The sequence below is a fragment of the Garra rufa genome, chromosome 25 (assembly GCF_049309525.1).
Source record: "Garra rufa chromosome 25, GarRuf1.0, whole genome shotgun sequence".
Taxonomy (NCBI): domain Eukaryota; kingdom Metazoa; phylum Chordata; class Actinopteri; order Cypriniformes; family Cyprinidae; genus Garra; species Garra rufa.
Window position 1 is genome coordinate 30,588,268 of NC_133385.1, and position 12,824 is coordinate 30,601,091.

Here is a 12,824-nt window from a genome sequence, read left to right on the forward strand (position 1 = left end):
TAATCGAAACAAACATGACAAGTGTCAACACACAATTAATTAAGGACAGTTAATGTAAAAACAACAGTTTTTTTTATCCTTTACTGATGCTTTCTGCAAAACTGTGGTGTGTATGATCAGGCAATTGAAAAATCTAGATGAACTGCTGTGTATATTTAAGACTCAAACAAGGAAATGCTGGGAGCCCCGAAAGAAAGAGGGCAAGGCTGGAAATAGTGCCAGATATTGACCTAGATTTTGATGTTTTTTAGGGTGTGTTCACACTTGATACATTTGGTTGTGGTCCGCTTAGTGTTTACACTTCCATTTTTGACAGCGAACCTAAAGGCATAATATTACGTTCACAACCTGAGTGGTCGGGTTAAATTATATATATTTCATGATGAAACTCAACGAACACTCCAAACAAAAGGAAAAGGTGTGTTCGACTTAAAGCTTTAAGTTGAATACTCCTAATGCTGTCTACTGGACTATGCATGCTCATTGTTGCGTTTATATGATTTTATTTTCACCGCCTGCACCCATACCGAAATGTAATATATGACATATATGTCCCTATATCAGAAGTGCTACTCTCATATATGTTAAATATAGGGCAATATATTATTATCACATATATCCCCTTAGCGTTCCTGTCAAACTTAACTCAATGCAAAACGTTCCGCCAGTGGAACGTTGGAACACTAAGGGGATATACATCTTCTGGATATATGTAGATATATGTTTATAACATATATGAATTTCCCATAGTACAATTTGTATATAAACATATATTGAAAGTATATATATAGTCAACTTTTATATGGTATTGCATGTTATGACCATATATGTTTACAATATATATTAAAATTATATATTGTATTATATGATAAGACCATATATGTTAACAATATATATCGAAATTATATATGGTGCTCTATGTTTACACCGTTTGTTACCAATTTATATATTGAATTTATGCAAGTTTATTAACCATTTATGCCTAAAAGATACTGCTTATTGTAAATCACATATCAAAATATTTTTTTGCTTAACTTTATTAATTGTTTCAATTCAGTTTTCTGGGAAAAAATAGAGATGAATATATAACCTGTTCAAAAAATGCCAATGTACTAGTTACTTGTAGTAAAATGAACGTTTGTGTCCCATGAATAGGTAATGAGTCCCGAAATTCTCAGAAAACATTAAATGGAGGCTGAACCTGCAGATGTGGATGACAGTGATGTGAATGATGGAGCGTCTACACAGAAAAGGTTAAATATCAAATCAACAAAATCGGAACTATTTAATAAAATTCTAGTGCATTTAAATCTATTAAATAACAGTAGAGTTTTTGGATATGGTAGGATTAAACTTATTTTATTGAATGAAGTACCACTTTTCAGCTATCATGTTGTTAGGGTGGGTACACAAAATATTATTTAATTTTATCCTTGCTTCTAGAAAATCCTGAATCTATCTACTTTCTAACAGCTTCATGTGGCCGTAAACATTTATCATAAACCTGGCTTTAAGCACTATAGATTATTAAAGTTTCACTTTCACTGTGACAAAGGCAGTAAATGTGGTGCAGGAAACTATTAATTGATTATTCTACAATTAATTGTACTATAAATTATACTACAATTGGAAAACACTGTAAATTGATAAACTGTTCGGCGTGATGACGTTTAATGCCTCCGATAGGGCCTGTAGTCCCATTTAGCAGCATGTTAGCAACCATCTTTTTTAAGAAACATAAGAATCAAAAGTGGGGTTTAACTGGTGTGTTTTATGTCATAGAATAAAATGTGAAAGGTTTATGAGTTTGTGTGAACGGCGGACCTTATTTTAGTGGATTTAATCAAAATTGTCATTCAAAAACCCATGTAATAGTTCCACCCCTCTTTTCTCCAGGCCAAAACGATGCACATATTAGGTATTATGAATGTCAACACTTTATTTAATTGATGCTAAATAGCAAATTAAATTGTAACCTTAGCTGTGAACTCTGTCATTGAGCATTTGGGCTACTATATTTTAGTTCTTCATGTATGTAGAGACATATTATTTGAATGGGCATGCAGGCTGTGCTCTGTTGTTCTGCCATGTCCTTGTGGTATCTGGGAATATTTTACAACTACAACTTACAAACATATATACATAATTAGTATTCTGCAGTTTTAAAAGAATCTTCAACTTTACCAACTGTTTAATATTCATTATATTTGTCATCTTATAGTAGTTTATCACTTTGGTACAATGTTGGATTGCAAGTCTTAAGTATATGGTTCAGAAAATGTATTGTAATTATCTTATCAAAATCTAACTTTTATCTTTTTTTTATACAGATGCTGGAATCCAGAAATTTCTCCACCTGGGGCCTTCTGGGGATGGCAATAAACCAAAAACTAACCAAGCTGTGGGAATACAAACCTGTAGACCTTTAGCTGAACCACTACAATTGATGTTCTGTTTCTTATGCCTGTTCAGTGTTTTGATCAGTTATATATGTAATTGTTTCTTTTTTTTTCTGTTTGATTGTGCAGGTCAGTAACATTTTTTTCCTATTTAAATAAATTCTGTTTAAATAAAGATTTTTCTTTGTGTAGCCTACTGTACCATTTAACATTTAAGGCTTAAGGTGTGAAATGTGCAATGTACTGCAACTTTGTAGAGTGTAGTGTCTCACATGTGTCTACAACCTGTATTTAAAGATCAAAGATAACATTAAAATATTAAATATATGAAACCATATATTTCATGCATATGTCTAATTTGTATATAACGTAATAAGAAAATGCATATATCCCACATATATTAATAATTATATACATTCCATATATGGCAATACATGTATTATACATACATAAACATATATTTTTGTATGGGGTAAACTTATATGTCAATATATGAAATTGTTCCATTTTCTAATAGGAATCATATATGGATATTGCATATATAAGACATGTATTTAATGTATGGGTATTTCATATAAGCACATATATTACATTTCGGTATGGGCAAACACAAAAAGCTTATAAAATGCATCTCATTTTGTTTTGGATACACCGCTGGTTCCCTTTGGATAGTTTATAAGTATTTGTTCTGTGTTGTGTTCATATTTCATTTGAACTGCACCAGAGTTGGATTGAAAGCGGACCGAGACTCGCTTGTTTTGTGAGCACCAGGGTTCGGATAGCACCATTCACACTTCCTCGAATAAACCGCACTAACAGAGCAATCGCACCAGAGTTTGTTTTAATCGAACCAAACATGACGAGTGTGAACACACCCTTAATTAAAGGACGGTTCATGTAAAAATTACTGTTCTTTTATCATTTACTAACCTTCTTTTCAAAACTGCATTCTTTCTTCTATGGAGTTTTTGAATGTTTTGGTGATCAGGCATTTGAAAAGAAAATTAAACTCCACACAGAAAGGCCTTGAATCTGTGACCTTCCTGTAAAGACAACAGCCATCGTTTCACCCATAATAATAATAATCCCACAGAGGCAGCATATAAACAATAAATAAGATAGGACCCAAGACTGAGCCTTGAGGGACACCTTGTCGCAGTGGCACAGTTTGCGATCTATTGACCAATTTAGAGTTACATCACTAGCAGCTGCGCGCACATAGTGTTTGCATAAAAACACTGGTAACCAGTGGAAGTAAATGGGTAAAATCCATGGAATAAGAGCCTTTTGATGTCTAAATCAGAATGCAAATCATTTTTATAGAATACTTTCACCAAAGATGCCATTTGAAGCTAAACGCAGACGTTTAAACGGACATACTGTGGATGAAATCTGCTATGATTGCTCTACTTTTAAAGCATCAATTTGATTTAAACAATATGTCTACATAATATTCACATATGCTGTTCATAGAGGACGTATTGTATTAGCCCTGCAGTTACAGCATGAAATATTATTTGAACCTGTTACTATTAACATTTTTACATAACATTTGTTTCTTTTATTTCACAATTCTGACTTTTTTCTCCCAAATGTTTATATCTCCTAATTCAGACTTTATAACTCGATTTAACTCAAAAAATAGTGAGTTTTCTGCCACCAGATAGGCTTCACCCATAAAAAACGTCATCCCTGTTTCGGATCTGTAAGACTATCCCACTAGCTAACGTCAAGTTAGTTGAATAACAGTGCTTATCACTGGGTGACAAGCTCTTGTAAAAAGTGAAAAACATTTTGCAAATGACCTCTAATCAAAATAATCTATAATCTTTTTAAAATCAAACTATTTTGTACTGTATCCGTGTGATTCTCTAGCCATAAAGGCTATCTCTCCTGGGTTTTCTGCAACCATGATGTACGCGCATCCTGAATGTTTACAAACGTATAATTGATCTAATAGTACCCATATAAACAAATTGGGAGTGTTCTAAAAGGTAAGATTCAAACCAGTTGAATGCAGTTTCAGAAATATTGATGTTTTTTTAATTAGTTCATATGTTAATGACTGTCCTTTTATCAATTGCCAACCCTTTGTTCAAAACTGCATAACTTATTACAACTGGAATGTTGAGTATTTTATGCTTTTATAATGGTTTTTTGTTGTTTTGGAGTATGACAGCCCCAGCCCTCATTTGTATGCCTTATTCCAGGATGCTCATCAAAAATTAAGCTTTTGTGTTAAACGGAAGAAAGAAAAACATATGTGTTTGGAATGAAATGATGATGAATAAATAATAATGTAATTTACATTTTGGCTGAATTGTATATTTTCATTTGTAGCTTTTAACTTTTATTTTATTGACTGAAAGTACAAAATAAAAATGAAAAAAATTGCTCAGCCTCAGGCAATTGGAGATGTGTTTGTTTCTTCATGGGAACAGATTTGAAGAAAGGGTGCTGTAAGAATGAGAGTCCAAACAGCTGATAAAACATTACAATAATCCAAGCAGGTGATGTAATGATACATTTTTACCAAATTTGTTTCCAACAAACAAGGAGCATTCAAAAATTATTCAGACCATCTTCACTTTTTAAAAAGTTTTTTTATGTTGCAGCCTGATACTACAATTGTTTAAATTATTTTTCTCATTAATCTACACTCCATACCTCATAATGACAAAGTGAAAACAACACTTAGAAATGTCTGTAAATGTATTAAAAGAAACAACTGAAATGTCACATTTACATAAGTATTCAGATCCGTTGCAACAACACTTGAAATTTAGCTCAGAACCCATTACCTGTGTTTTTCCAACCTTCTACCCGTAAAAGTGCACTGGAACGGCAGTCAAACCTGTGACTTCCTCGTGAACTCGTACTAGATGGATGTACTCCCAGTTTCGAGTTCTGATGCCACATAGCCCTCGAAACAACAATGGCAGCCCCATACGGGTGCCGTGTTTATGCAAATGGTGCACGGTGGAAAAATAGACTTTAGGACAATATAACGTTACAATCAAATTAATAATAATATAATAATAATAAATGCTCTTAGGCAGTTTAGCTTGACTTGCCTGGAACGCTACAAAGTCATGAGTCGTGGTTTGAAGTCGTGATTTACAGGCTCAAAAACCTGCATGGAACGCAGCATTAGTTGAGATGTTTCTGCACCTTGATTGGAGTCCAGCTGTGGTAAATTAAATGGATTGGACATGATTTGGAAAGGCACACACTTCTCTATAAAAGGCCTCACAGCTGGCAATGCATATCAGAGCAAAAATCAAGCCATGAGGTCAAATGAACTGTCTGCAGCGCTTAGAGACAGGATTGCATTGAGGCACAGATCTGGGGAAGGCTACCAAAAATGTCTGTTGCACTGAAGGTTCCTAAGAGCACAGTGGCTTCCATAATTCTTAAATAAAATAAGTTTGGCACAACCAGGATACTTCCAAGAGCTGGTTGCCTAGCCAAAGTGAGCAATTGATGGAGAAGGGCCTTGTATAGACTGATGACCAAGAACCTGATGGTCACTCTAGTTGAGTTCTATTATTATCTAAGCAGATGGGAGAAACCTAAAAAAGGACAAACATCACTGCAACACTCCACCTGTCTGGGCTTTCTGGCAGTGTGGCCAAACTTAACCCCATCCTCAGTGAAGACACAAGAAAACACACTTGGAATTTGCAAAACGGCACCTAAAGGACTCTCAGACTCTGAAAACAAGATTATCTGGTCTGATGAACCTCAATTCTAAGCATCATGTTCAAAGGAAACCAGCTCTGCTCATCACCTGCAGAGTACCATCCCAAAAGTAAAGTGTGCTGGTAGCAGCCTCATGCTGTGGGGCTGTTTTTCAGCGGCAGAGACTGAGGGACTCATCAGAGTAGAAGAAATGCTCAATCCACTAAAATATTGAGATAACCTTACTGAAAAACCTAGTCCAGAGCATTTATAACCTCAGACTGGGCCGAAAGTTCACCTTTCAACATGACAATGACCCTAAGCACACAGCCAAGGCAACACAGGAGTGGCGACGGAACAACTCTGTGAATGGCCCAGCCAGAGCCCTGACTTAAACCCTATCAAACATCTGTGGAGGGACCTGAAAATGACTGTCCACAGATGGTTCTATGCAACCTGACTGAGTCTGAGAGGATTTGCAAAGGAAAATGGCAGAAAATCCCCAAATCCAGGTGTGCAAAGCTTGTTGCGTCATACCCAAAAAGACTTGAGGCTGTAATTCCTGCCAAAGGTGCTTCAACTAAGTACTGAGTAAAGGGTCTGAATACTTATGTAAATCTGATATTTAATTTTTTTCTTTTTAATAAATTTACAGACATTTCTAAAACTGTTGTCATGGAGTGTAGATTAATGAGAAAAATAATAAAACAATGAAACATAACAAAATTGAAAAAAGTGAAGGGGGTCTGAATACTTTCTGAATGCACTGTACATATGTTAGAAGGGTTGAGGGTGAGTACATTTTCATTTTGGGTTGATCTATTCCTTTAAGTAACATAAAAGACTCCTTTTTTCCAAGTCGGGCAATAGAAATCCACCCTCCTTTAAATATGAGCCAGCACTTTCATTTCCTCTTCAGAGACTTAATTTAGTCTAAATCAAAGTGTGCTGAAGTTCGGCGTAGGCGCTTTTTGGAAAGTTGTGTAGAATGACAAAAGTTGTTTGTGATGTTTTGTGATCTTGATATGACGAACTTGACGTGCCACCTTTTGTGAAAAATTTTAGACTTTAGCTTACTTTTAATAGAGTAATACAATATGTAGAAGGGCATACTTAAGTGTGAACCTAATGTAATGAATTTAGACAGTTAATTGCATTTTAAAATAAATGAATATTAAATGTCATTAGCTGAACTTTAGAGTGTTCTTTGACCCACTTAAGAAAGACTTAAGTACATCTTTAACATAATTGCATAACATGGCAAGATTTTGAAAGCATAACTATTTAAAATTGTACTTTAAAGCACAACTTTATTTTTGACATTAATGCAAGGTTAACGTTTAAAAAAGCATCCTTAAGTGTTAAAAAGTCTCTTTAGGTGCACTTAAGTTGCCTTTTATTTAATTCATATTTTATCTGCAAGTACTTTCAAAAATAAAATATATATGCTTTTAAGATTTGATGCACATACAATTAAGTGCACTTCTTTTTTTCACAAGGGATAATTCATAACAACTGTAATATTAGTGTTTCAAGATTAGAAATCCACCCCATAAATGGTAGTTAAAAACCTTCAGGAATAGGATAATTCTGGCTGGAAATACAAATGGCTTATCGCTTTGGGCAAACTTTGGTTTAGACTTCAGTCTTATCAAACAGCCGTCCTCTCTCACCTTGACCTGTCTGTCCGTGTTGATGGAGGGTGAATATTAAAGGAATGGTGTGACGGCCGAGCAGAGGAAGATGTATGTCAAATGTCAGCACGGCTCTGCGCTGTGTCCCTCACACTTTCCTCTTTGTTCCTGTTCTCTCCTCTCACTTGTTTTCAGACAGTCAAGTTCACTCAAGGAATGTCATTTTTCTTCATTAGCAATCTTTTTTAATTATATTTTTTGACACTTTACTTTTCTTTGTTAATATTAGTTAATAAAAAATACAACTTTTCGTAGTTAGCTCATGTTTGCTTGGGTCCATCAACTAATATTAACAGATACAACTTAAATTAACAGTATTTATATATAGAACTACTTCCTTCCACTACAGATTCAAATATAAAGTTTAACAGCTGAGCACAAGTCTCCGTTACTAATTCCAAAATGTCACTTTAGAACTAGTAATGAAGGAATGGTAAGTTTTTTCGTAGAAAGCTTATTGTATTACTGTATTAAAAGCTCAATGTAATAGTATTATCAGAGACTTTGGTATTATAAGTGAGAGATGGACTGGGTGAGTCATTACTTGCATCTAATACAGCATTCATTCTTCAGATCAGTCTTGTATTCACAATAAACATTTGTTTGAATATCTGCTGAGGAAAGCGTTATCTTTGTAGTAACGTTAATATCCTTTCATCTGTTAAGGGTGATTTTGCTGCTCAGTGCATTTGTTTTCTGTGTCACGCTGTTGTTAAAACTAAAATTAACTTCAGTTTATAGCATTAACTTTACAAAGTAAAAGTCTTTACTGCTGACTCGTAACTGACTCAGTGGTAACTACAATCACCGTCACGAACATGCACTTTCCTCAATACTAAACACTATTATTAAATACTATTATTTATACAAAATATTATTTAATGAGTAATAATATTTCATAAATACCAACAACAACATCCATGATAAAACTTGCTAGGCAGTTCAGTATAAAGTACAAAGGCAGCGCTCTGATTTACAGCATTGCATTTACATAAACATGGTGAGATTTTGCCAAAAATATATTTTCTGGAACAAATAATAGATTAACAAGACCAAAGACAAGATTTACCCATATATCGAATTATATATCATGTGTAATCATTATACAAACTGCATATTTGAACTATAAACAAGTACATTTTTCACCTGAAAACATCCTAAAACTACATTCCATGAAACAAAACTGTAATATTTATAAAATGATACTGGATTTAGGTGTCCGCCATGACAGTCACTGTAAGAAATACCGCAATCAGAGTTATATTATTACAAACTGTGAAAAGGCTGTTCTCGAATATCACAGTCCTATCAGCCAATCAGATTCGAGGACCAGAAAGAACTGTTGTAAATACTTTTTAAATTATATTAATTTTTATTTGCCTATAAGATTAATTTTAGAAATTAATAAAATAAGTATTTTTAAGATCATGAGTTAAAAAGATTCTACGAAGTGTGTACAAAACTGATTTACATACGTTGTTTTTATTAAAAACATGGTGATAATAAAATGTTACTATATTTTCTACTACATTCACAGTACTTTCATATTTTAACTGTTTTCAATACCTATTAAAAAATGAAACATATATAAACTCATATTATAATTTTATATTAGCTTATTTGCATATTTAAACTTTTTTCCAAAAAACATGTAATTGAAAAAAGTAAAAAAAAAAATATATATATATATATATATATATATATATATATATAAATAAAATGGTCATAATAAGCCTACTTTAACGATTTTAAGCACTTTTTAAGATTGAGTTACAAAAATATCAATGAAGTGTTAAAAAACTGATTTACATACCTTTTTCTTAATTAAAAACATGGCAACAATTACATTTTAATACACATTCATGGTATTTTGACTTATTTTTTAAATTAATGTGATATCAAAATTCTGTTCTAAAATATGTGTAACTCTGATATGTTAACATGTTATATATATATATATATATATATATATATATATATATATATAACTCATATTATAATGTTAAGTTATTCTCATATCTGAACTAAATAAATAAATAAAACTGAAAAAAAAAAATAGTTGTAATTTTGCCTACAGCTTAATTTGACGATTTTAAGTGCTTTTTAAGATTATGAGTTACAAAAATTCAATAAAGTGTGTAAAAAAAAACTGATTTACATACCCATTTAAAACATGGCAATAATTGAATTTTAATTTTTATATTTTTATACTGAAACTATTTGAAAATATCAAAATTCTGTTTTATAGTACATACAGCGCTGTTGGGCTCCGGGCGCCCCATGTTCGAATCCCGACTCGAGGACCTTTCCTGATCCCGCCCCTATCTCTCTCCCACTTCACTTCCTGTCAATTCTGATCTGTCCTATCACAATAAAGGCAAAAATTCCAATAATAATAATAATAATTTAAAAAATCTGTTTTATAAAAATGTGTAACTCTAATATGTTAACATGTTAAAATGAAATAGATTAGAAATATAATATATAAATAATAAATACTATATATATATATATATATATATATATATATATATATATATATATATATAGTATTTATTATTTATATATTATATTTTTAATCTATTTCATTTTATGGTCTGTATATTTTTCTGTTTATTAAAGTTTTTACTCTACATTTGTGCAGTTACCCCTTCAGTCGAACCACTTCTACATTGGGAATCGCCTGAGAGACCGATCATCTCTGAGCCTTATATACAAAAAGGCCAATTGCAAATTGGCGAGTGGACGTGCGCGCCGGCCACGCCCCCGTACATCACTCAAACAGACTTTCGCTTTCAGAGCCCTCATGCTCAAGCCTTTCACTTCTCAAGAAGGAAAAACTTCACGTTCCTGCTGCTGCTGCTCTTCTCTGCTGGCGTGCCGATCGAATAAAAGAAATAATCTTCTGAAAGAGTGAATTTCTCGGCGCTGCCAGCGGGGTCCTGCGGGCGGCCGTTTTCACGGCCACAAAAAGCCTCCTGCTCTCCAGCGAGCAAGCCCCATTGAGTGCACAGTGGTGCCGCGGTTTCCTCCCTGGGCAGACCGGGACTAAAAGAGCAATTTCTCACGGCCGTGTAAAGACTTTCTTTTCAGAATGGCTTTCCGGCCGTGCGTTTCTGGTGCGGCAGTTACCTCACCTCTTTGGACGGACATGAAAGCTGCTTCACATGTCTGGGCCTCGAACATGCTGAGGCAGCTTTCACAGATGGTTCGTGCGTTCACTGTGAACGCATGTCCATGGGTATGTTGAAGACTCGCCGCTCTCTCGCGAGTAGGCCCCCCCTCGCGTCCCACGGCCGGCGGAGTTTTCCTGCCGCTGTGGCGAGGATTTACAAGTCACGGTGCCGAACGTACCGCCGGCCCCAAAGGCCCTGCGGTCTTCCGCCCGTCAGCATACCCCCGTCGAGATGCCAGAGCAGTACGCCTCCCCGCCATTTGGGCTGGGCGTCTCCTTTGGCGCTCCTCAGGAGGAAGAGATGTCGGTCGCTGCATCAGAGGGAGAGTCAGGGAGTGAGGACGCTCTTCCGGCCAGGGGGATCGGTCTAGAGGTTACTCCATCGCCTGCGGCCGATCCTTCTCGGCTGGATGACTGGTTCCTGGGGAGGGCTCCGGCGGCACCGCCACGCCCCCCCCCGGTGCCATTCTTCCCGGAGGTGCACGAGGAGCTGGTTAAGACCTGGCGGGCTCCTTTTTCATCTCGCCCGCTGCCCAGCTCCTCTCCCCTCGCCACCCTTGATGGCGGGGTGGCCAGGGGGTATGTGTCGGTTCCCCAGGTTGAGCGCGCTGTGGCGGTGCATCTTTGCCCGCGTGGCGCCGCCACCTGGCGGGACCGGCCGCATCTCCCCTCCAAGGCCTGCGAGTGCTCGTCCGCCCTTGCGGGCCGCGCCTTTCACGCAGCGGGCCAGGCCGCCTCGGCCCTGCATGCGATGGCAACCCTGCAGGTCTACCAGGCCAAGGGGTTGAAACAGCTGCACGAGGGTGGTTCTGACCAAGGCGTAATGCAGGAACTCCGCGCTGCCACCGACTTCGCCCTTCGAGCGACGAAGGTCGCGGCGCGGGCCATTGGTCAGGTGATGTCCACGGCTGTGGTCCAGGAGCGACACCTATGGCTCACTCTGGCCCAGATGGCAGACGCCGACAAAACACGCTTTCTCGACGCTCCGGGAATCGAGCACTTCAGCGCGAGGTGCTTCCATTTGGCCAGTCCCTCTCCTCCCTGCCTTTTTTTCTAGGCCACGGGAACTCCCCTGTCTCCTCTTCGGCAGACAGGAGTTTGCGTCTTTCAACCGGCTCCTCGACTGGTGCCTTTTAGCCCACTCTTGAGTCCCGTTGTGCGAATATAGGGACCGGTGCTTCGCACCCTGCCATCTGGTCCTTCAGGCCAACTGAGGGAAAATCCTTTTCCTCGGCCGGGAGCCTGACTCGGTCCACAGACGGCCCGCCCTATTACCAAGCGCGCACAGTCGGTGCTGTAGTCCCTGAGTTAATCAGGCACAACTCAGCGGTCCCTCTCAAAATTCAGAGGCTCCTGGGGCACATGACAGCTCTAGCCGTTTGCCGCTAAGCTTGTTCCATGTGAGACCGCTTCAGCACGATCGAGTCCTATGATGGGCATGGCACCTCGGCTCACTCCGGACTGGCGTTTTCCCGCAGTATTGCCGACAAGTCAGCCCGTGGCTTACCACGGGTTGGGTTGCCATGTACGACAGATGCTTACAGCTCGTCCCCATCCGCTCCCACGGAGTCTAACGTGGCAGATTTTGCTGCTTGCCATTCACTTGAAGCAGGGAAACTCAACCGTGCAGCCGGTCGGCTCCCACGGCAGTCACCTGCAGAATGGCGACTCCACCCCGTGACGCAGCTAGTTGGAGTTATATCGGCAAGGCCCAGCCACATCCGCTCGCCCTTCCAATTCCTTCCATTGCCAGCTGCCTCTTTTCTGAGTAACACTGGCACACAGCTGACCTCCGGGGCCCAAGTACGCCCTCCCCAGCGAGCCTCCTTGGCTAAATGGGTGGTAGATGCCTTCTCCCTGTTATACTCAGGGACA

General features: G+C 37.7%; 1 long non-coding RNA gene across 1 annotated transcript in view; it reads left to right on the forward strand.

Moving 5' to 3' along the window:
• The window catches only part of LOC141301199 (uncharacterized), a 48,732-nt gene extending 46,042 nt beyond the window's left edge, over window positions 1–2,690 (forward strand). The window contains exons 2-3 of the long non-coding RNA XR_012342131.1: window positions 1,156–1,253; window positions 2,331–2,690. This is a non-coding gene — a long non-coding RNA (uncharacterized lncRNA). The remainder of the gene's footprint in view (window positions 1–1,155; window positions 1,254–2,330) is intronic.
• Window positions 2,691–12,824: the final 10,134 nt, after the last annotated feature.